The 23,880-nt window shown below is 38.1% G+C and overlaps 1 protein-coding gene across 4 annotated transcripts in view; it reads right to left on the bottom strand.

Moving 5' to 3' along the window:
* Nucleotides 1-23,880, bottom strand: part of MARCHF1 (membrane associated ring-CH-type finger 1) — a 257,681-nt gene that overhangs the window by 173,707 nt on the left and 60,094 nt on the right. For all 4 annotated transcript variants that reach the window (XM_030022495.1, XM_030022223.1, XM_030022661.1 and 1 more), the window contains exon 2: nt 2,224-2,302. The gene's annotated coding sequence lies outside the window, so the exon portion shown is untranslated. The remainder of the gene's footprint in view (nt 1-2,223; nt 2,303-23,880) is intronic.

Genomic DNA, 23,880 nt, shown 5'->3' with positions numbered 1-23,880 from the left:
TGCAGTCAACACACTGGAGGGAAGGGATGCCATCCAGAGGGACCCTGACAGCTTGAGAGGTGGGCCTGCGTGAACCTCATGAAGTTCAACAAGGCCAAGTGCAAGGTCCTGCACATGGGTCAGGGCAATCCCAAGCACAAATACAGGCTGGGTGATGAGTGGATTGAAAGCAGCCCTGCAGAGAAGGACTTGGGGGTGTTGGTTGATGAGAAGCTCAACATGACCCGGCAATGTGCGTTTGCAGCCCAGAAAGCCAACTGTATCCTAAGCTGCATCAAAAGAAGCATGACCAGCAGGTCAAGGGAGGTGATTTTCCCCCTCTACTCCACCCTCGTAAGACCCTACCTGGAGTATTGCATTCCGTTCTGGGGCCCCCAACACAAGAAGGACATGGACCTGTTGGAGTGAGTCCAGAGGAGGGCCACAAAGATGATGAGGGGGCTGGAGCACCTCTCCTATGAAGACAGGCTGTGAGAGTTGGGGTTGTTCAGCCTGGAGAAGAGAAGGCTCCAAGGAGACCTCATAGCAGCCTTCCAGTACCTGAAGGGGGCCTACAAGAAAGCTGGAGAAGGACTTTTTACAAGGGCATGTAGTGACAGGACAAGGGGTAATAGCTTTAAACTGAAAGAGGGTAGATTTAGATTAGACGTAAAGAAGAAGTTCTTCACTGGGAGGGTGGCGAGGCACTGGAACAGGTTGCCCGGAGAGGCTGTGGATGCCCCATCCCTGGAAGTGTTCAAGGCCAGGCTTGATGGGGCTTTGAGCAACCTGGTCTAGTGGAAGGTGTCCCTGCCCATGGCAGGGGGTTGGAACTAGGTGATCTTTAAGGTCCCTTCCAACCCAAACCATTCTATGATGCTATGATTCTATAATATTAATAGAATGAAGACAATCATGTTCAGTTTTTACTTTACAACACGAAGTGCAGAACTAAGATTCTGATTTCTAATAGATTTTCTTGTATTTGCACTTAATTTGAGATTGTTTCAAGTTATATCAGAGTAGTAAAGAAATACTAAGATGAAGAAATACTTTTGGAATAAAATCAGAAATAAATATCAGGACATTTTCTGACACTTCATGAAGAGCTTGAATTGTGGAAGACTAGTGTTTGCAAGTTTTTATTTGGTTGCAGGTTATGTCAAACTAAATTACCTATGCTGCCCAGGTATATGATTTGCTGCTACTTTAAAATACAGTGCTACATAAGGAAAAAAAATTCTGAAATAGTTATTTTTAAAGGATTAAACAGCTGCTCTCAGTTTTGAAACACTCTTCATTAGTACCTTCCCCCTTATAGTTTTCAGGAGCTTGCTAACTAGATGATGTTTACTTAAACCATGATAATTATATATACAAGAGAAAAAATTAATATACTGGTTAAATTCTAGCTTATAAACTTCCAATCTCCTTCCAGATATACTTTTTAGGCATATATTTTCAAATTATAACTCTTGATTAGGACTAAGAACTTGTGAATTCTGTTCTCAGCTCTGCCACCACCTACATGAATCTACCATAATCAACAGTCTAATGCTTTCAGTTCTTTGTGTAAAATGGATCTTCTAATATTTTTCTTGCAGTATTGCTAAGAGGACAAGTTCATCTCTCACTTGCTTAAGTATTTTGATGTAGAAAATTAGACTCAAATGAAAACAATATTTAAATTCTTAAGTGTAGTTCGCTATGCAATGTATGTAAAATTGAATGATTTAATGATAGCTCGAAAAAAATTCTTTGCCACAAGTGGCACAACTGTAAAGGGCACTATCATATAATTTAATAACTCTGGAAAAAGATGACAAATCCAGAAGAGGTCTGAGTCACAGCAGACACCTGCACAGGCAATCTTTGCTAAAGAACTTTTAGTGTAAAAGTTTCACACTCTCACACAGGTTTGGGGGTTTTCTACCTTTCATTCACTTAAAAGAATTTCTGAAAAATAAGCTATTGCAGTTTAGCATACATCACAGCGGATGTATAACCTATAATGACACAACACGAACATCTTGCTCATTAGATTGAAAACCTTAATAGAAGAGGAAGAATGTTTGTTTGCTCTTCACTAAAATATAGCAAGTTAATAATAACAGGCATTAAACATAAGGCCCTTGGCAGGGTTTTCTTCACAATCAAGCTGGAAGTCAAAATGCCAAAATAAACCCTTTTTTACCACCAATATGAATATAATTTAACATTTAAGAAGAGAAAAGAAGAACTTACAGGTAAAGCAATCTTCTAGAAAATTTCTGCTATGACAGAGCTTCACATGGCCCTTCACATTACTTGCTGGGTTCATTTCCTAGAACAAACAGAAACAAGACACATGTGAAACCAGTTATATCATATTGAAATATTGTATACCTACACTTAATAGCCTTAAATCATGTTATGAAGCAAGCTTTGGAAAAAATTTTTATGCTGGTGTCTTCCAGATGGCACAAGCTAAAACAACAATTCCGGACTTGAAAGGTAGTCCTAAACAACCTTTATCAAATCCTATACCAGATACTGATTCCCACTAATCTTTCTGTAGACTCTCAGATTGATTCGAGATTAATTCAAGATTAATACTTGATCTCCCTGAGCACAGGAAAACCATACATGATTTTCCCTCTATCAGCCACACTAATGGAAAAAGCCTTTTTGTAGCCAGCTAACCCATATGGCATTGGCAGAATACCATTAAAGAATGAACAAAGCTTAATAAGACAAAAAAGCCAAAACATGTAATTTGTTCACTCGCAACGTTTTTACACACATTTTCTCATAAAACAAAGAGTAAAATACATAAAACATTTAACAAAAATAGTTGTCTTATGAGGGCAACAAATACAAGTTCTATCCAGCAAAGGACCCAAACCAGCTAAACTTGAGCTGCACAGGAGCACATGGTGGGTGTCTGCAGTGGGCAGCTCCCTGCTGTGGGGGACGGCGGCCCGCAGCTGCCGCCATGACCTGCTGCCCGGGGAGGTTTGCTGCCTGCCAGGGACTCTGATCAGGACATCGTGGAAAGGCTGCTGCAGACTATTACCCTCTGCTGCTCTTCCATACAGGCACCAATGATGATGCCAGGGGCAATCAGGAAAGCATCAAGCATTGACTACATTGCTGTGGGGTATGATTGGGGGTGTCAAGGGCATGGGGAGCTCAGGCAGTTTTCTCCTCAATCCTTCCAGAAAGGCAGAAGAGCATGAGGAGCAGACAGATCCCAGAAGTCAACAATCGGTTGTGCAGTTGGTGTGGGCAACAGGGTTTTAGTTTTTATAAGATCATGGGATGTTCTATGAGGACAGAGGATCGTTTAGCAGAGATGGTATCCACCTATGCGAGGAAAAACATTTTTGCCAACAGCGTGGCCAATCCAGTAATGAGAGTTTCAAACTAGGAATAACAGGGGCAGGAGAAGATGACCAGCAATCAAGCGAGGAAGTGAAGGACCAGGTTGGCAAGCAAAGAGTATGGGGCAATGTGAACAGGAGGAAATTTGTAAGCAAAAAAACAGGGCTGTAGGGGTCCCACCCCAACTCTGTCCACGTACATAGGGAAATGCCTACCAGGCAGAATTATGGGGAAAGCTTTTCTGGGAAATTAGCATGCTTCTGTACCTCTCCAAAGAGCCTGTACACTAATGCACACAGCATAGGAAACAGGAGGAATTACGAGGTCTGCATGCAGTTGGAGAATTATGACCTCACTGGAACCACAGAGACACGGGTAGGGTAGCTCACACAAACCTGAAGAACAGGAAATGTTCCTACTGGTGTTAACTGCAGCATAAGGAAGACTATGGAAAATGGTGGCCCACTGCTGTTGGAGACCTCTCACAAAGGATATGAGGAAGGCAAATACACTGAATGCCTTCTTCATCTCACTCTTTACTGATAAAACATTTCCTCAGCAATCCCAGGTCCTTGAGACCAGTGGGAAAGCCTGGAGCAAGGTAGATTTCCCCTCAATGGAGGAGGATCAGGTTAGGAAGCATTTAAACAAACTGGACACACACAGATCCATGGGCCGTAATGAGATGCACCCACACATACTGAGGGAGCTGGCTCATGTCATTGTGAGACCACTCAGTCGTTAAAAGATCATGAAAGATCACAGTGATCGGGGTGTGGGGAGGAAATTCTGAGGATGGGAAGAAAGTAAACATTGCCCCTACTTTCAAAAAGGGCAAGAAGGAGGATCCAGGAAACTGCAGGCCAGTCACAGCCTCACCTCAATCCCTGGGAAGGGCATGAAGAAAATAATCCTGAAAACCATTTCCAAACACAAGAAGGACAAGAAGGTGTTTGGGAGTAGTAAGCATGGATATACGAAGAGGAGATTGTGCCTGAGCAACATGATAGCATTTCACGATGAGAAGGCTGACCCAGCGGACAAGGAAAGAACACCGAACATTGGTTATCTTGACTTTAATAATGCTTCCATTACTGTCTCCCATTGTCTCCTCCCTGACAAACTGATGAAACATGAAACACATAAATGGAGCTTGAGATGAACAGAAAACTGGCTGAGCTGCTGGCCTGAAAAGTTTATGGATAAGCAGCACCAAATCCAGCTGGAGGCCAGTCATCAAAGGCACACCCCAGGTGTCAATACAAGAGCCAATACCTTTCAACAGCTCATCACTAACTTGCAAGGTGGGACAGAGTGCACCTTCAGCAAGTTCACAGATAATACAAAACTAAGAGTAGTTGATACACCAGAGGGTTGTGCTCCCATTCGGAGGAAAGTTGACAGGCTGAGAAATGGGTCAACAGTAACCTCAAGAAGTTCAACAAAGGGAAACATGAAGTCCTGCACCTGGCAGGAATAATCCCATGCACATTGGCAGAAAAGAACCTGAGGGACAACAAGCTGGCCATGAGCCAGCAATGTGCTCTCACAGAAAAGGCGGCCCACAGCAACCTGGGCTGCATTAGGAAGAATATCACCAGCAGACTGAGGCAAGTGATCCTTCCTCTCTAACTCAGCACTGGTGAGCCATCCTGAATGCTGGGCCCAATCCTGGGCTCCCCAGTAAAAGAGACATAGGTTTACTGGAGCAAGTGCAGCAAAGGGCCATGAAGATGATTAAGGGACTGGAGCATCTTTTGTATGAGGAGAGACTAAGAGAGATGGGGGCCTTGAGAAGAGAAGGCTCAGAGGGATCTTAGCTATGCTTGTAAATACCTGATGGGTGGCAGAGTAAGGAAGGAAGAACCAGACTCTTCTCTACGGTATCCAGTGAAAAGGACAAGAGGCAACAGCCATAAATTAAATACAAGATATCCCATTTAAGCATAGTGTAGTTTGGGTTTTTTTTCCTATGAGGGTGGTCAACCAATGACACAGGTTGCCTAAGATGACTGCAGAGTCTCCATCCTTGGAGATGTTCAAAACCCAACTGAACATAGTTCTGGACAATGTGCTCTAGGTGACCCTGCTTTGACCAGGGGGTTGGACAATCTCCAGAGGTCCCTTCCACCTCAACAATTCTGTCATTCTGTGAAGTGTTATATTTAACTGGTCTCTGCTTAAAATAAATTGAAAAGAGGTTAAATTAATCACCCATGAAATCTCTTCTCTACGATGCATTAAAAAAAAAAAAATACAGTCAACCTCATTGTGCTTTAGCTAGTGTAAAAGGCATAAAAAGGTTATAGCTGAAAGCTAGCAACATTTAGTAACCCTGACCCTAATGAATGACAACATGTCTTTTGGCCTCTCTGATATTAATGACAAGACTTTCCAACCACAGATTAAGAGCAATGGAAGAAATTCAGATACTCTGATCCAATTCATTGTAGAAGCCATAAAATTTTCCCCAATAATTCCTGCTTCTAACTCTCCTAGTTTTCCCTGAAAAAACAGAATATACATAAATATATAACTTCAGGCAGATATTCACATGTGATATTTAAAATGTATTAACAACAAATATATCAAATATATTTTGTTTCATAATGGAAATATATACTTAAAAACAAACAAACATTACTCTTACCCCTCAAAAAAACTGGTTAACATGCACTCTAAAAATGTGAATCAACTCCATGGTATTCAGTGGTATGGTATTTCATGGCATTTCATACTAAATGAAAAACACCAACATTTATGTGGGCACTCATGACTTTATGACAGCATGACCCGAAGAACTGTTCTACTGCCTGTGGAGAAATCAACTCATGGAGTAAGTTTTATAACTCATGAAGAACAGAAGCACAGTTAGATTGTAGATTAAAAGCCCAAAGACATTTTTTACAGTCAATATATTACTTAGGGAAAAAAAAAAAAATCCTTTAGCAGTTGAAATCCTACATCTTCAAGACAGCAGATTAAGCTTTTATTTTTCCAGGAGCTTTTACTTTTTACAAGTTCGAATCTGAGTTGTTGAAAAGTTATGACTACAAATTATATTTCAAATTCTCTAACTACCTGTTTCCTTAGAGAAAAACTAAACAGCACATGCTTATTTCATTCATTGCCAGGGAGAACAAAGAATAGATGTTAAACAAACATACAGTGTAATTCTGTACATATGTAGTCTTACAAATGTATGTTGCATGTATACAGTCACATGGGTATCTTTTGTGTTCATGTTGCTAAGGAAACAAACTTCTGTGCCAAACGTATGATTACAAAGACATTCTAGTTCATAAGCAGGGTGAATATGTGTCTTTTACTTTTTTCTATTTTTTAAATCAAGGAAAAAAAGCTAGTGTATAAGGTTACAGAATAGTTCTCAACAGCCAAGAGCATGTGAAGCTAACAAGATTATAACATTGGAAATACAAAGATTTTTCATTCCATAGTGTTTGTGTACTTAGATGTAACTTTAGAGGCTAGCCCAAAAGGTAGCAGATTACAGCATAAAGTTAGGACATTACTGGTTTTGCATAACACAGAAGATGAGGCAGATAAGCCTGAAATTTTCTTTGATTTGTTGAAAACTCAAAATCTATAGGAAACCTTCACTACTGAACTATTCATATCAGACAGTTGTTTATCAATGGCATAAGATAAGAACCCATGAAAATATACTATCCCATTTAAAGGAAGACAAAACAAATCTGCTATAAAGAACTGTGTTCTGAAGATTAAGCCATCAGTGTACCCATGAAAAAAGGACGAATCAAAGAACTATGTTACATAGGTTTGAGTTCATGTTTTCCTGTTGTTTCACAGAACATTACACAATCTCTATTCAACACCTGTATCTGTTTTATTTATCTTGGTCCATCTGCTCTGCAAATGTTCTTGCAAAGCAGTTTCCCATGGCAACATCGAATACCACATAGTCCCAGTCCTCTGTTGAAGCACTTCTAACTGACCAACTCCTGAATTTCAAGCAGCATCTTTTTCTGCAGTACTTAAGTAAATAATAAACAAATGGAGTATTTCATCAAACCAAAATAAACACATGAATGAAACAAATACCCATGAATAAAACCCCCTAATTAGGGATTATTTTTTAATTTTATTTTATTGTTTTTATAATTTCATTTTTGGAGATAATTACATTTAAATCGATATCTACGTTACAAAAAAACCTGTCAAACCACTGGTAGTTTTTACTTGATTAAAATTTGAAAATCATTATGTTACATGTAGCAAAACAAATTGTGCATAAATTTTAAAGACTAAGATCATGCTATGCTGGAAAGTAAATTTTGGAATGAAAAGTCCACAATGACTGCCTACTATAGGACAACTTCAGCTAGATATCATCACCTACAAATCATTAATAGCCCATCTAATTTTTTCATCCTCATGTTTACAATGATCAAAGAAATATAAGTAAGAGGAAAATTTCTCAATACATTTTCATGCAAGATAAAAAAATAACAGTGCTTTCCTGAAAGTAACTTATATTTTACCTGAGAATCTATCCTGAGCACCCCTTCTCCCTATTTCAAGAAGCAGTAGAAATATACAACATTCATTTTTAAGTGAAGATCTTCTGAAAAACTCTCTTAAAGTAAGCACTCAAACCACACCCCCCCCCAAAACCCCTTCAGTAAACATCACATTAGTCTTGAGCACACTGGTTCTGAGTGAAATTGTAACAGTAGAGTTGTTCAAACTGTAAATTAAAGAAGAATTGTCTTAAGTTAGGAAAACTGGCCTACTGAATTCCAAAGTCTGAGATCTGTATTTTAGATTTGTCTGTCCAAAACCACCAGAAGCAGCTAGAAACAGGCCCTACAGAGATTTAAAAGGCAATCAGACAGTCTAGGTCACTTCTACACCACTGTACTTTAGTTTATAGTACTTTATAATCTAGAGCTGCTTTAAGAACTATCACATATTTATGCAATCTCAGATCCACAATAAAAAGCAGGATGAAATTCCCCCGATATTTTTCTATCAGCATCACCTCCTTTCACCTATACATTTACTTGGATTATTCTTGGGGTTTCCCAGGCATTCTCCTCTGCTCATCCTGGAATTTGGCCCAAACAGGCTTTACAGATTGGTCTAGATTGCTGGTCTGTATGGCAAAGTTCTGTGCAACAATTCTGATATTTTTAGCTAGAAAGGCTTCTTTGGATGTCTTAGACCTAAATGACACTATGGGCTAACGCAGCAAATGTGGCATTTCTATGGAGCACAGGACAGAATGTGAGGACCGCTCAGCTGGTCTGTGCATATGCAGGAAGTCCAGTTCACTTTACAAATACATGCAAATGTTGCTGGACAGATAAATCCAAAATACAAGAGCCCTCTGCCTGTAAATAAGAGCAAATGAAATATCTCTTTACAAAAACACCTGTATGCTCACCTGCTACCTTTCCAATGATTTTCTACTACACACCCACCAAAGTACACTGCCTACAATTATCAGTAGACAGAACTTCTATCTATTTCTGGTGAACAATAGATGCATTTTATCATTACACTTTAAAAAACTTTATTCTGTATTATTTTTAACAGGTCATTAAAATATGCCCTTGAGTTGATGAGTGATATGTTTATGATTTCCGATGCATTTTATTTCTCAAGCAAAGGCAGGTAGTAGCACTTCTGCCATCAGTCACTAAGGTGATGCTAAAAACTGGTAATTCAATTCCTTAATTGTATGAACCTAACCATGCATGCATTTTATTATTCTTTACTATATACAAAATATTTGTCTTTAATGTGTAGATTGGCTTATAAGAAAATCAAAGGTAAAAATATTTCAGCCAAAACTACAGTGAAAGCTATACAAAGTACATTACTGCAAGTTTTCATCAAACCACAATTACTCTGTGTTTACTTGTCCATAGGAAGATTAGATTTCTACTCATTTTAAAATACCATAGTAAAAATATCAGTGATAAAATGGTCAGTAATGGTCAATTTCATTACTTGCAATAGATATATGTGAAATAAATTGGCTAAAAGCAGAGGACATTTTGAAAAAATATTTTTCAAATATGCTACTTCAAAAGTAATCATCTAAACTAAAAATAAAATACAAATTCTTAAAGGACTAACATCCTGCTTTTTCTGACAGTGTCTGAAAGACTATAAAGGCTTTATGTTATTAGAATCTATTCTAGAAATGGCTAAACAGCCAGTACTGTATTCATTTATCCTTTGTCCTCTTAAGCTTTCAGGGTGCTGTGTAGTCATAGTAACTATGCCTTTTCTCTGTGAAATCCATTAGTTGGTTTCAATCTGGGATTCAATACTACCATAAAATCAAAGCCAAAGATTAAAAAAAATTATTATTAAAAAAAATCATTGGTGACAAGCATTTCTTTTAAAAGCAATTTCTGCATATTTATGCTTTATACATAACAGCAAAAGAAACCAAAAGGTTAAAAGGACATCAAAAGATAAATTCAAAATGAATTTTAAAACTTGGTTACCATCAGGAATGACACAATACCACCTCAAACTAGATCTCAGAGCAAAACTAGCTCTCATTTGCATTAAGTCAGTCAGTGCTGCTGGCTAGCTGGCCATCAATAAAACAGCACAACACATTACCTTTCAACCTCACCATCTCACTCCCTTTTGGACAGCAGACTAAGGTGCAGATATTACAAAGGAAGAGAGACCAGGATTTTCACTGCAATTTGGACAAGCCCACGCAAAAGATTGTTCCTACAGTATCTTTTGTGTGACAATACAGACAACAAATAATCTGTTGAGTCTATATTGTAGAAGAATTCTATCAATAGGAAATTTAAAATCTTGGATTCTTATTCCATGTAAACAATTTTAAAAGAGGGCAGGTGTTTCAGAAGACTAAGACAAGCTTTACCCAGTATCCTATTTGGATATGCTGTTTTTTGCCATGACAGCCCTGAGCAACTTCAGTGCCAGCTCAGTCCTGACACTGGTCACAGGTAAACTAAGCTAATGACATTGCCACTGTTTGCTCGAATCCTAATTACCAGGAGTTACACTGGACAACTAGGAGGAGCTACATTTTCCTGCAAGTAGGAAGTAATCAGCAAAGTGTTGGAATATATTCCACAATCCACTAATTTAAAAATAAAGAATTCCTTGAGTCTTTGTACTGAATACCACATTCCTTAACTAAACATTTTCACTGCCTCCTCAGCTGTTTAACTGTTAGTTCTAAGTTCTGCTGATTTGATTTTATACTCCCATTCACTTCTGCATTGTATTGGAATCAAACATGATTCAAAGACAAAATATCTGCTGTGGTAAGAAGCGCACATGTTCGGGCTGGGGGAAGGGAGGATTCCCAGTAACAAGAGAAAATTAATACATACTAGTATTTTATTTCTGCTTCCTAGCTCCTTATTCTGGTATTGTCCTTCTTATAACAAGCAAGAAGACTGAATGGCAAGGCCATGTTCATATCGGATAAAGAAACCTCACATGATTATTTTTAAGAGGTCACCAACATTGCAAAATGAAATCATACTTGCATTCAGTTGAAGAAAAAAAAAAAAAATTTCACATGAGAGTTACCTGAGCCTAAAACTTCTACTTTTTCCCCTATAATACACAACTTGTAAAGTCCTGATTTCATTGAAGTTAATAGCAAAACTGTCATAAATTTCAGCAGGGCAAAGATTACATCCTAGGTATTTTTATGACAAGGATGACATAAGAGACAATTAAAGGTCATGCTTCCTGTCACTACAGTAGAGGAAAAAGTCATGTCATCACAGTTTCTACACCTGACTTGGCCAGTGATTCTGTGATCTTCAGCTTGTCCCCGATCTAAACCAGAATGGCAGCACATTTTAGAAGTAACAGTGTAAAGCTCCATAATAGCCCCAAACACTTATGGGAGTTCAACACTCAAAGAAAGATGCACAAAATGCTTCTTTCCAAATATTCTTGGTGCTGTCTTTCAAACAAAAAACAGAGGGAGGCTTACCTTTACTTTAAAACACAGTAAGCATATTGAGGAAGGTGGGGATGTTCTGAATGGTTAGAACAATTTGACAAGACACTAGAGATCCAGATTCAATTTTATCCTAAGCATTAAATACTCAAAGACACAAACCTTACTACTTAAAAAACAAAACAAAACAAAACAAAACCTTTGTCATTAGCGATGACTGTGCAATTTCATCCATTCATGCTATAGAACAAAGTACTTCTGTCCCTACTGACAGTACAATCTGTGAATTATAATCTTAGGAGAGGAGAGCAGGATACACAGGTACTTTCCTTTTCTACCCAGTCTTAGTGCTGCAAAAGGCTCATAATGGGAAGCAACACTGATGGGACAAATCACAAGAAATTAAATCCAGCTCTGTGAATAGGAATTACCTAAAGTTGAAAAAAAAAAGAAATCAGAAAAGCTGGAGATCTGATACAGTATAAACAGGTGTACGTGCTCTCAAAAGACTTGCAAGGGCTGCGAAATCCACTGAGAGCTTTTCCAAACACTACAACTAGAATGCCTTAAAAAACACGAGTAATTTGCTGTTCCCACAGGCTTCACATCAAAATACTTCACAGCATTCTCTCTGTATATGCCTGTTAAGTAACTTTACCATTTACCTACATTTATTCCATAAAGTTTTTTTCAAAATTAAAAAGCTATTGTTCCTTCCTTTTCTCACTGATCTTTTAATGTTTTCTAATTTACAGAATAAAACTAGAAGAGACACCAAAACTTTAAGCCACATATTTTCATAGCTTTAGTTTTCACTGCATTAAATTCTAGGGAGTTAATGCCTTTAAAGCCCTAAGAATATTCCACAAGCTTTAAATTCTGAGGAAACACAAGACAAACCTCTCTTTAAAACCTGTGGTACCAATTAAAATAAACTTGGAAGAGGACTAGTCATGGGGAATTTAATTTTCATTGACATTAGAAAACAAAAGAACCTCACACAAATAAAAGACCCATATAATATCTTCAACTGAGGAGGCTCTGCGAGGATGTTTTCTATGTCCAAGGATATTACTTCTTTCACATAAACCTCTCTCCTCACCCTCCATTCCAATACTCTGCAGTTGCCATAGTTACCATTTTACATGACCATACTGTGAGTAATGACCTCACATTCAATAAATCCCCCAAGGCTTCAAGTTTGCAAAATATTTCAAGATTTGTGCAGAAATTTTGCAATGAAATTTCACTAGAAGACTGGCAGGTGCAAGGCATATTCAAACAAATGTCTCTTTTTGAAGACCGGATATTTTATTTGCTGAACTGCAAACATTCAGCCACAATGAAAGTACAGGAACTGAAACCATGGCAAGACTCATTAATTATATTCTGACAATTTAGATATGTAATTTTAATTTTAATTCAAATGGTTTTAAATAAGGAAGGTGATCCAACTGCAACCAAGTTTCTTCTTTCCAAATTCCAGTAAAATCACATGAAGAAAAATCCTAAAGCATTCCTGAACCACAATATAGTAAGCAGAACCTGAGCCTTCCTATAGCATTTACAGATTAACGTTCCCCACATGGTTTCAACACAGCTATCAGGAGCACAAAATATACAAACAGCAATCGTTCTCCTAAACTTGAAGGATGACAAAACCAAATCATAGTTATGACAATCTAAAAGTCAGGTGTCATGCCCATAACAGGTAAGTCACTGAATCCTTAGCTACTATCCCATAATGAACAAAAGTAGATATACTGGATTTCTGCATGAGGTCCCACAGCCTTGCTCTTACGGAATATGGAATATAAAGAACTCTGCTTGGAGTAATTCTGAACTGTGTCTGAAATCTTTTACGTAACACAGGTTACTGTCTACTGACTGATACATAAAATTCAGGTACACATTGCAACTATCCAAGGAGCATAACTTCCAAAAAGCAGAAGTGAATCTCCGTTCACTGAATGAAGTGTTGCATCCTTGGGACTGTGCTATAAGTTTCCAAATATACAAAGGAAAACTCTTCTCCCTACTTTTCACTTAGATGAAAGCACACACGTGATTATGGAAACTGTCCTAACTCCCAAATATGTGATGGTCGCAGAAAAAAAACTAAGGTAAAGAAACAAGAATTTGAAATACATCTTTTAATGAATTAGAATAAACTACATCCAGTTCAGTTTGTTCTATTCAGTTAGATCAGATGCCTTACATGCCACTCAATTTTTCTCTTGTCTTTCCTACTCCCCAAATCAAAAGAGAACATGATGAGATTACAAGAATCCATCTGGATTACACTGTTACAATGCTAACAGGCAAAGGGAGCTAATGGAGTTATAAAAACATCATATCCATCCAGTTAGTAGCATATATACAATTTTTAAATCAGAATTTTAGTCACAAAGTATCACTAGCTCAACAGTTAGCACTAAGGATCACAGTGTGTGAGGTTATTTTCATATTCATCTTGTGAAATCCTGTGATCTTTCATATGCAGAGCAACATCACCCTGTTCTTATCTCTTAAAACTGCTCTTATGTGAATATACTTGAAGACTCCCATGTTGGTTTTAACCTTAGAATAACAATGACAAAAAGCCATCTGTGACAACCCAGCACTTTGCAATAGATGCACTTATTTCCCCATTTGGTATGTTTGGCATCTTTCCCACCTACATATGGCCAAAATTTTTTAAGCCGCTCTTCTGATGACGTTAACCCTGCTGATCTCAGGTTTTTTCAATGTAGACAGAGCAAATAGAAGGGCTCCTCTCTTTCCAACATTTCCCACCCTGGCCTGGCATGAAAACAAGAGCACACTGGAAGATCAACGGATGGTCTAGAGCCAGATGAAGCAGATGCAAGTACTTCCCATGAGCCTCAGAACTGAGGAAGCCAGGTTTCTGCATCTGTTGATTGGCTTTTTAGGTGAATTATGCTTACACCATACTTTCGCCTTCTGCAAAATATTTTGGTCTCTACGCACAGTCTGCCACATTTGCATGTGTACTTAAAAATCCTTGCTCACACTAATAGCTACTATCAATCAAGTTCTCCTCCTAAAATAACAATGATCAGCAATGAAAATTGTCCAGAGTGTTAGGCTCAGAGTTGTGGATCATCAGCACCAAATCCAGCTGGAGGCCAGTCATCAAAGGCACACCCCAGGTGTCAATACAAGAGCCAATACTGTTCAACATCTTCATTAATAACTTGCAAGGTGAGACAGAGTGGACATTCAGCAAGTTCACAGATAATGCAAAACTAAGAGAAGTAGTTGATAGACCAGAGGGTTTTGTCGCCATTCAGAGGAACCTTGACAAGCTAGAGAAAAGAGCAAACAGTAACCTCATGAAGTTCAACAAAAGGGAAGCGCAAAGTCCTGCACCTGTGCAGGAATAATGCCAGACACCAGTACAGGTTGGGGGCTGACTAGCTGGAAAGCAGCTTTGCAGAGATGGACCTGAGGGTCCTGGTGGACAAGCTGACCATGAGCCAGCAATGTGCCCTCACAGCAAAGGCGGCACACAGCAACTTGGAAGTGTCACCAGGAGGTCAAAGGAGGTGTTCCTTTCCCTCTGTTCCGCATTCATGAGAAACATCTGGAGACCTGTGTCCCGTCCCAAGCTCCCCAGTACAAGAGACACATGGGCATAGCAAGCAAGTCCAGCAAAGGGCCACGAAGATTATTAAGGGACTAGAGCATCTTTTGTATGAGGAGAAGCTGAGAGAGATGGGGGCGTTCAGCATGGAGAAGAGAAAGCTCGGGGGGTTCTTATCCATGTGTATAAATACTTGAAGGGATGCACAAAAGGAAGACAGAGCCAGGCTCTTGCCTGTCGTGCCCAGTCACAGGACACAGGGAAATGGGCACAAACTGAAATATAGGAAATTCCATCAGAAAAACCTTTCTTACTGTCAGATTGGTCAAACTTTGGGAAATGTCGCCCAGGTTGCTTGTGGAGTCTTCATCCTTGTATATGCTCAAAAAATGACTTGACACAGCCTTGTGCAATCTACTCTAGGTGACTTTGCTGTAAGCAGGGGAGTTGTGCTGGACAATATCCAGAGGACCCTTCCAACCTCAACTCTTACATCTCTAGCTTTAAAATAGGGAACCCGTGTAAGGTTTCTCTCTTACATTGAGAGTTAATGTGCCTACACAGTATTTTGTTATGATCCACTATGTTATTGCATAGTGTCGACTTTATAAGCAACTGAATACTATATTCTCATTATTGTCTGATGGCCTGTTGCTTTGAAAGTAACAATTCTCATATTCATCAGCACCACTAGAGCCCAACTAATTGTCAAAAAGAGTCTTAAACAAATAAACCAGGGAAGAGGGTTTATAGGAATAAATATTATGTGATTTGTTTTTCAACTGCCTTTCAATAAAATAATTTCATAAAGTGATCATTTGGATTTTAGTGTGTAGATTTTTCAAAGTACCAGCTGTTTTCCCAGTCCTGGTAAATTTTGCCTTTAATAAATCCCAATCCAAACCACCCTCATTCACTACACAAAATAGACATTGCATGTCACTCAAAACCTGAAAAAAAATTCCCAAAGTTTGTAATTCTTTACAAAGTGAGTTATACCTCTCATTTTGTATTTCCCACTTATGATAAGACTGTTCTACAATTTAAATGTTATGTTACTCATTCATAACCTCCTTTTGTGTTCTGTTTTGATGCTTTGTGAATAGAATATTTATCTAGCATTTAAATTAATATTTAATTGAAGAAAACTCAGTTCTGCATAGCTCATGAATTTGAGAATTCATAGTACCCAGTTGTCTAGTGATATCCAGCAAGCTGTCATGTGGAAGTACTACAAGAGGAAGAAGTACTACACATACCTTCCTTCCCTCAAATGCTGTGTCCCATTACAGACCCTCATTACTTACACAGCCACAGGGAGCCATTCTACCTCTTCCCGAAACATTTCCTTCCACCTGCAAATCCAGCTAGAATTATTTTCTCAATTAAAATCATTACTACTGTCTTGTTTTTATGCTGAATTCATTTTAACCTAGGTCTCTTCCATGCTATAAGATACCAGGAGGCTGCTCAAATGATCCTTTTTCTAGGATCAAGGAAGAAAGAAACAGCAGAAGAAAAAAATGGAGGGTTCTTGAGGTATTACTGACTTAGAAGTGTTTACGAATCTACATCCTCAGAAACCAAAAAACATATAAGACCGCGTGAAGGATACATGACCAGTGACAGGGTACATAAACCACCAGGTCACAGAGGATCTGGTGCTTGTTTCCTTATGATGATTAAATACACTAGGGATATTTAAAGAGTAAGTTAGAGAGGTATCATAACATAGCCTTTGGCCTCTGTACTATGATTTCTAGCATTGGCACATTTAGATGACTAGCTATCCTAGCGTACCTCACTGCTATACCAATAAAGTCTTACTTAACAACCTCAGGAAAATACAACTGGAGTTCCCGCACTTATAATGAAAATGTTGCCTTAAAGTTGGAGAAAAAAGTTTAAGTTAGTGCCTTGGGTAATCCAATTTCTGAAACAGAAGAACCATGCAAAGCACTGTCTTACCAGTGCTAGCCTCTCTGACTTAACATTTGCAGTCTACCATTCAGTATACTATATTCTCAAAACTTTTATTGCATAAATCTCTATTTTCTCTGCTAGAAAGCATGCATTTTTACACCAAATAAGCCAAGCCCCAAAACTATAATTCCCCTAGAAAATTTGTGCAACATATTTTTCAGACAATATGTATGCCCTGAATTCCTAAAGTGGATGGCTAGTGTTAAGAAAAATCATAATAAAGAATTTGCCATGGGATCAAAAGCATTTTTAGCTTAAACATTTATTTTCCCCATTCTCAGGAAAAGAACCAAAATAAAAAAAAAAGCCCAGTTCCATTTTACTTATGCACAAGCAAGGTACATCATCTCAGATTTTTCTCCCAGTAAATACTCATGGAATACCAGCATTTCAAACCGTTGCTACATCGCATATATTCTACGTTTCATAAAGTCATTTACTATTTAGCCACTGAAAACATGACAATACAATAGTCAGTTTGTGTCTTTCGAGCTCTTCCTGTAGCTGACTTCTGAAGACCAAGAGGGCTGCAGTAGAATTGAAAAAGGGTGTTAAAAACTAAAAAAAGAAAAAAGGTAAGCTCTGTAATTTAAACAGACTGGCACTTGTTTCTCTGCTTCTTGCATAAGTGTGCTACTGCACACTGTAATGGCCTATCAAATTTACCAGAGCTTGAAGTGGATTTACCTGCAGTACTGCTTTAAGCTGAAGTCGTCAAGTACAATAAAAGGGCTTCTAAATTGCTGTAGCATGTTTTTCTTGAAAATGAGCTAGAATGAAATCTTGGAATAAAGAAATTTGGTTCTAAAGGGTAAGCAGAATGGAAAGTTTTGTGCACAGCCATCTTCCCCTGTGCCCCATCCCTGCACAACAAGTTCCTTTTTACTGGTCTCAAACCAAGCTGAACTTCCAGCAACTCTCTGGTTTGTAACAAACTCCAGGCAGTTCCTCTTCAATCTTCCAGAAGACTTTTCTAACCACCTGTAAAACTTGAACCCACAGACATACAGCCTGCCTGCTTCTCAAAAGCCCATCTCACCCCCTGTTTAAAGCCTTCCTAGCAGCTAAATCAGAGTCTCCAACTGCCTGTTCCACCCAGCACTATCAAAGCCTCTCCCCAGGCAAATCTAGGGAGCTGCTTGCTGGGAAGGAGCAATCCCCCAACCTTGTTTTGGCTGGGATAGAGTTAATTTTCTTCATAGTAGCTAGTACAGGCCTTTGTTTTGGATTTGTGCTGAAAACAGTGTTGATAACACAGGGATGTTTTAGTTACTGCTGAGCAGTGCTTACACAGAGCCGAGGCCTTTTCTGCTTCTCCCCCCACCCCACCAGCGAGGAGGCTGGGGGGGCACAAGAAGTTGGGAGGGGACACAGCTGGGACAGCTGACCCCCACTGACCCAAGGGATGTCCCAGACCATATGGCGTCATGCTCAGCAGATAAAGCTGGGGGAAGAAGAAGGAAGGGGGGGACGTTCGGAGTGATGGCGTTTGTCTTCCCAAGTAAGGGTTACGCGTGATGGAGCCCTGCTTTCCTGGAGATGCCTGAACTCCTGCCTGCCCATGGGAAGTGGTTAATAAATTCCTTGTTTTGCTTTGCTTGCCTGCGCAGCTTTTGCTTTCCCTGTTAAACTGTCTTTATCTACAACCCACAAGTTTTCTCACTTTTACCCTTCTGATTCTCTCCCCCATCCCACTGTGAGGGAGGTGAGTGAGCAGCTGCGTATGGCTTAGTTGCCAGCTGGGGTTAAACCACGACACCCCCCTTCCTCCTTAAGATTTCTACCCAATCCATTTTTTAGCATCTGGAGGAAGGCAGCCCTCTTCCACACTGCTCCAGCTATGCCCCTTTCAGCAGAGGAGGGTACAGAGCAGGTAATAAACTGCAAACAAACTGCACAGACTATCCATCACTCATGCAGACTCTTCAGTGATTAGATAGATAACATCTCTACAGATGTGAAATTTTGGAATGACTTGAGGTTAAGCTTTTATGAGAAATATCCAATTTCTGTATATTCCTTCCCACTATCTAAACAGCATTTGTTCTCTGCTACTTACTGATGTTTTTCCAATACACTCTGTCTCACTGAAGCACTATATGCTGGCTAACATACTCTTAAGAATCCCATAGTGAAAGCGGGGAGGCTTTTGTCATTAACTACTTCAGACATCAAGTTCTGCATCTCAGAGCTCAGCATCTGAAAGCTCAATCACTGTGTTGCACTTAAGTAAATATCCCCAAGACACATCATCAAACATATTTTCCACGTCATCTGTAGAGGCTGAAAATTGTCTTCCTATTATAGTTCACTTGAAATGGAACCGAATTGAGAAAGGAAATGATCATCTTATTCCAGGTTTCAACTGAGATGTCAAACCACAGAGAAAAAAAAATCAGACCCTTCAGAAAAGAAAAAAACAAAAACAAAACAAAAAACCACCACAAAAAAACCCACCCACTAACATATTTAGCACTAAGGCAAACCTACCTGGAATGTTAATAGAAAAGGCCTACAGAGTCTATATGCAAAAGCATGCTTCTGGCCTCTAAGACAGAGTCCAGTCAACGGGCCAGAGAGCAAGTGCAACAGTGAGTGAGTGCATACATGCCCATATGGGTATAGTTTTCATGATCATGTGGCTGCATCTCATTGCATTAAAAAATACCTCTAATTCTTAGAGGCACCATCAGGTGTCTTTTGGTTAAAGAGGAATTCATTGCTCACAGTAAAGACTTTCCAAAATATCTTCTTATATCAGATTTCTTCTTTCAAACTCTGAAAGTCTCTCTGTAACCATTAGTAGGAATATCCTTATTTTATCCGAATTCTATTTGTGTAATCAATAAAAAGAATGATAGCATGCGACTACTAAACTGTTTCAAGTATGTCAAAGAGTATATACTACATCCAAAAAATGATGTTCTGACTGGACATTTCCTGAAAGACCCAGTAAGCCTGGTGGACACCTGCCCCACTACTGCCAACAGATCCTCACAAAAATCACTGCTATATAAGGAAAAGGAAACCTGAAGATGCAAACAAGGAAAAAAGTAATAAATACCTTTCCCTTTGAATGTCCCAAATGGCCTTTGGACAATAATGCCTACCCCTGTAACTACTTTCTATTGATTGAACAATTAAAACAAAGATAATACATTGAAAACCACTCATAGGCAAGATTCACAGCCGGAGTTCTGGCTATTTACACTAAGGTCAAGGAAGCCTGTGAGAATGTAAATTTTGTCTTCTGCTCTGTATCTGGCATAGTATCAAGTGCCAGGTTTCAGTCCACTCTCTCACAGGCATTTATGAACTCAACCTTTCAACACAAGCATAGTACAAAATCAAAAACCAAGTCTTCTCTGTCGATGACAAGAAGAAAGCACAAACCTCTTCCCTAAGGAAAGAAAAGGCAATAATAAACCACAGACAGATGTTAGTCACCTGGCAGACTAACATCCTCAACTACTACAGCGACATGTTCACACAATACAACACAGTTCAATTGCCAACACAGTTAGTTTTAATAACAAACAGAGCTCAAAATCTTCAAGTCATAAATGGATGCTGGATGAACAATTAACCTATTGGAAAACTGAGTAAATGGAAGAAATAACAAATCAGGTTCTGGGTACTGTTTAATCTAACTACTTTTTCTACCTATTTTCACTACTAATCACTTCATACACAAAGGACAACTAATGACAAATTCAAATTACCAACATTCATGTCAATCAGAAACAAGACAAATCTAAGGATATGAACTGATAAGGAACAGCACTTTTTCTTTCACCTTTCTTTTTTTTTTTTAAATGTAGACAACAGGTTGATTGACTTGTCATGACAAAACCAAAATCTCACATATGGCTTGTTGTGACTTGATATATCCCCAATGAAAAAAAATGAAAATTGATGCATACTAGTCCAGCAGGTAGCTAGTATTTGATGGCACAGTCTTGGCACAGTCCAAGAGTTTCTTTTGTCCTTCTCTTGCTTCTGTTAGCTGCCGAGGACCTCATTTTGTGGTGTACAGATTTCTTCAGGGTACTTTTTTTTTTTTTTTTTTTTAATTTCTATTCATTCAGATCCATGTTTTAATTATCACAGAAGCAAGAGCTCCAGTATTTCAGTTCTTGCTCCTTTGCGAGTTAAAAAATAAAGATAGGATCTATAATTGGTTTTTTTGCTGCTTGGTTGATTAGACTCATAAACATACTGTATGGGGAGCCAAACTCTCACAGGACTAGTCTAATTAAGAAGTCAAATTGCTATGCTGATTACAGACATTCTTCATGAACTTTAAAATCAATAGTTCTCAGAGTAATCTCAAATCTTGTGCATGGTTTTAGGAAACAATTATGCTTTTTGGTTTTATCAGAGTATTAAAATTTTCATGTCAGAGAAAGACTTACATAGGGATTTTTTTTATATTTGCTTTCTAAAAGCATAGCATAGCTACCATCACTTTACTCAAATATCTGCCATCACATTTATCAACTATAAAAAAAAAATTTCAATGCTGTGAAATATTCTCAGAGTTTTCTGAGGTAGATTCTGACTTGATATTTCAGAATAAAAATACTGAGGTTATATTTAGGGAAATCATCATGATCAAGTCAAATAGGTAGGACAGCAACCTGCTGAGGGAGCTCGTTGCCTACCTTGTTAACCTACTGAGGGTTGGTTAAAAGCTTAAGATAAAGTGCTAATTCAGAAAAAAATCTGCTTTCTGGCAGTAAACAGATCCTTCATGATCCAAAGTTTCTTTAGCTCTAACTTTCAGGCTTGTATAAAGCACCTAGGCTAGGAGAGACCTCAGCTGTTTTTCAAGTAGTGAAAAAAATCTCACAGAAGAGACACAGAATTATTAAAAAGAGAAAGTTTTGCCACTTAAAAATTCTAACCCTGCCATAAATGCTATTGTACCAGCAATCAAAATCATTGCAAGTATCTGATTAGCACAACGATTCATGGACTAATTATCACTACTGTCACTCCACAACTGCCAATTTTTTTTTTTTGAGAACAGCGCTGTAGTCACAAAGAGAAAATCCTCCTCACGTAGGGTGCTGCTTCCAAACGCTTTATATTTCACAACTACAGCTTTAAATGTAAGCAGGGTGAATCCAGCACAGAACAATGACACACACGTCCAACCTGGCCCGCCAAAGGTGTCTCTTAGTAATGATGGTATTTCACTACTGGACAGATACAGATACAGACTGTATCTTTTGCTTCTAAGAGTTTCACTGATAAATTAACAAATGAAGCTAAAACTTAGTTCTTTAGTCATCAGAACAACAGAAAAGTTTCAGGAAGTAACCTAAAGAAGCAATCTATCTCAGAGAACAAAAAGAAATAAGATGATTATAGGAGGAAAGAATTACTCCTGTGTGCTCAAACAGTATATATATAAAGAAGCATGGTCTGTTATTTAGGACATTACAATGATTAGAAGTAATAGTCTGAAATTAGGACAAAAATAAAAATGGGATGCCAAGGAAAACTTCATATATTTATATTTATTAGGCCATAAAAAAAATTGTTAAAAAGTAGGTAGCTGAAACAGCTAGGACATTTAAAGTGTAATAAAGTAAATAAATACACAAGATACATTCATGCCATACTCAGGAAAGTGCAAATTACAGCTTAATAAATTTATTTTCCACATTTGATGTCTATTATGCATTCCAACATTTTCTGCTGAAGTAAATATTTGAAAAGAAGAAAAAACCCAAAATGTCATTTCCTTATTCCATGAAACAATATATCTCTGTTTCCCTCCTAAGTATTCAAAAAGTCATGAATTAGAATAACACACATGCACTGGGAAAATGCAGGAACACTTATCATACTCAAAGATTTACTACTCGGGCAGAAATTTAGCATTTGAAACATTCCAAGAACAGTATGTCATATCCTATTGAAAAGAAAATTACATTATTTTTAATTCATATAAAACTAACTGAAAATATTTTAAATATAAAAATAGAAGTTATAGCTTTCCTTTCAAAACTCACAGGTCTGCAGGCTCAATATGTATTAAGACATTTGATAGAAAAGATACAAGTGGGATGCAAAATAAAGCAGTTTAGAATATGCTGTTGTGCAAACTTCAGTGCATATGTTATACAAGACAGTATTAAAGCACTGGATATCTGTAAGCAGGGAAATTAGCAAATAAGGTAAGAGATGGCAATTTACAAATATTTTATAACTCCAGATATGCAAACATTTACTTTTTGGGTCACCAAAAAGATAAAATAAATATAGACCATTTTTGCTCAGTTAGAACAAAAACATTAAAAACTTCTGGTTAACCAAAAAAATACAAAAATTACTTGTTTTCTCAAAGCGTTTCTTGAACATTTACCTTAGCATGCTATGTCTCAGTCTGGCATGGTGTAAGAAGAGGCCTGGTTTTTTTTTAAGAACATGGATGTAAATGTCAAAAGTTTGTGTTATTTTCAACTGAGAAACATTAGGCTTCAGCATTTTCAACATGAAATAGTATCTTTTTTCCTTTAGTTCTTCTTCCTCAGAAAAATGTAGGCAGTTTTCTTGTGGAATGAACAAATTGCCAAAGACAGAAAACATATGTCTAGTTTCAGTTGACTCAAATACAAATCCTGTGACAAAGTTACTCCTACCCATTAATCCTGCAGAACTATTGACTTCTGGAGTTTTCTCAATTTATTTTTTGTGTACAGTCCAACTTTGTCAATGTATCCACCTAAAGGCAGAAGTGTCAAGCCTTAGAGCTATTTGTGCATTTAAAGTTTGTTTTGCCTTTTTTTCCCCAATTTTGTTTTGTTTTGTTTGTTGCTTGTTTAATAAACATTATTATACCTACCGGTTGAAGTAGGCTCACTAATACTGGTTCATGGTATTGGCTTCTCAGTTGAGCACACTAGTACTTTCCACTGAATTAACAGGGGGTTACTAGGAAAATTTCTTCACCACCTCATCTAAATCCCCATGC

This window comes from Aquila chrysaetos, chromosome 1 (genome assembly GCF_900496995.4).
Source record: "Aquila chrysaetos chrysaetos chromosome 1, bAquChr1.4, whole genome shotgun sequence".
In the NCBI taxonomy this organism is placed as follows: domain Eukaryota; kingdom Metazoa; phylum Chordata; class Aves; order Accipitriformes; family Accipitridae; genus Aquila; species Aquila chrysaetos.
Note: the sequence above shows the minus strand (reverse complement) of the source record. Positions and strands in the feature narration are given on the sequence as shown.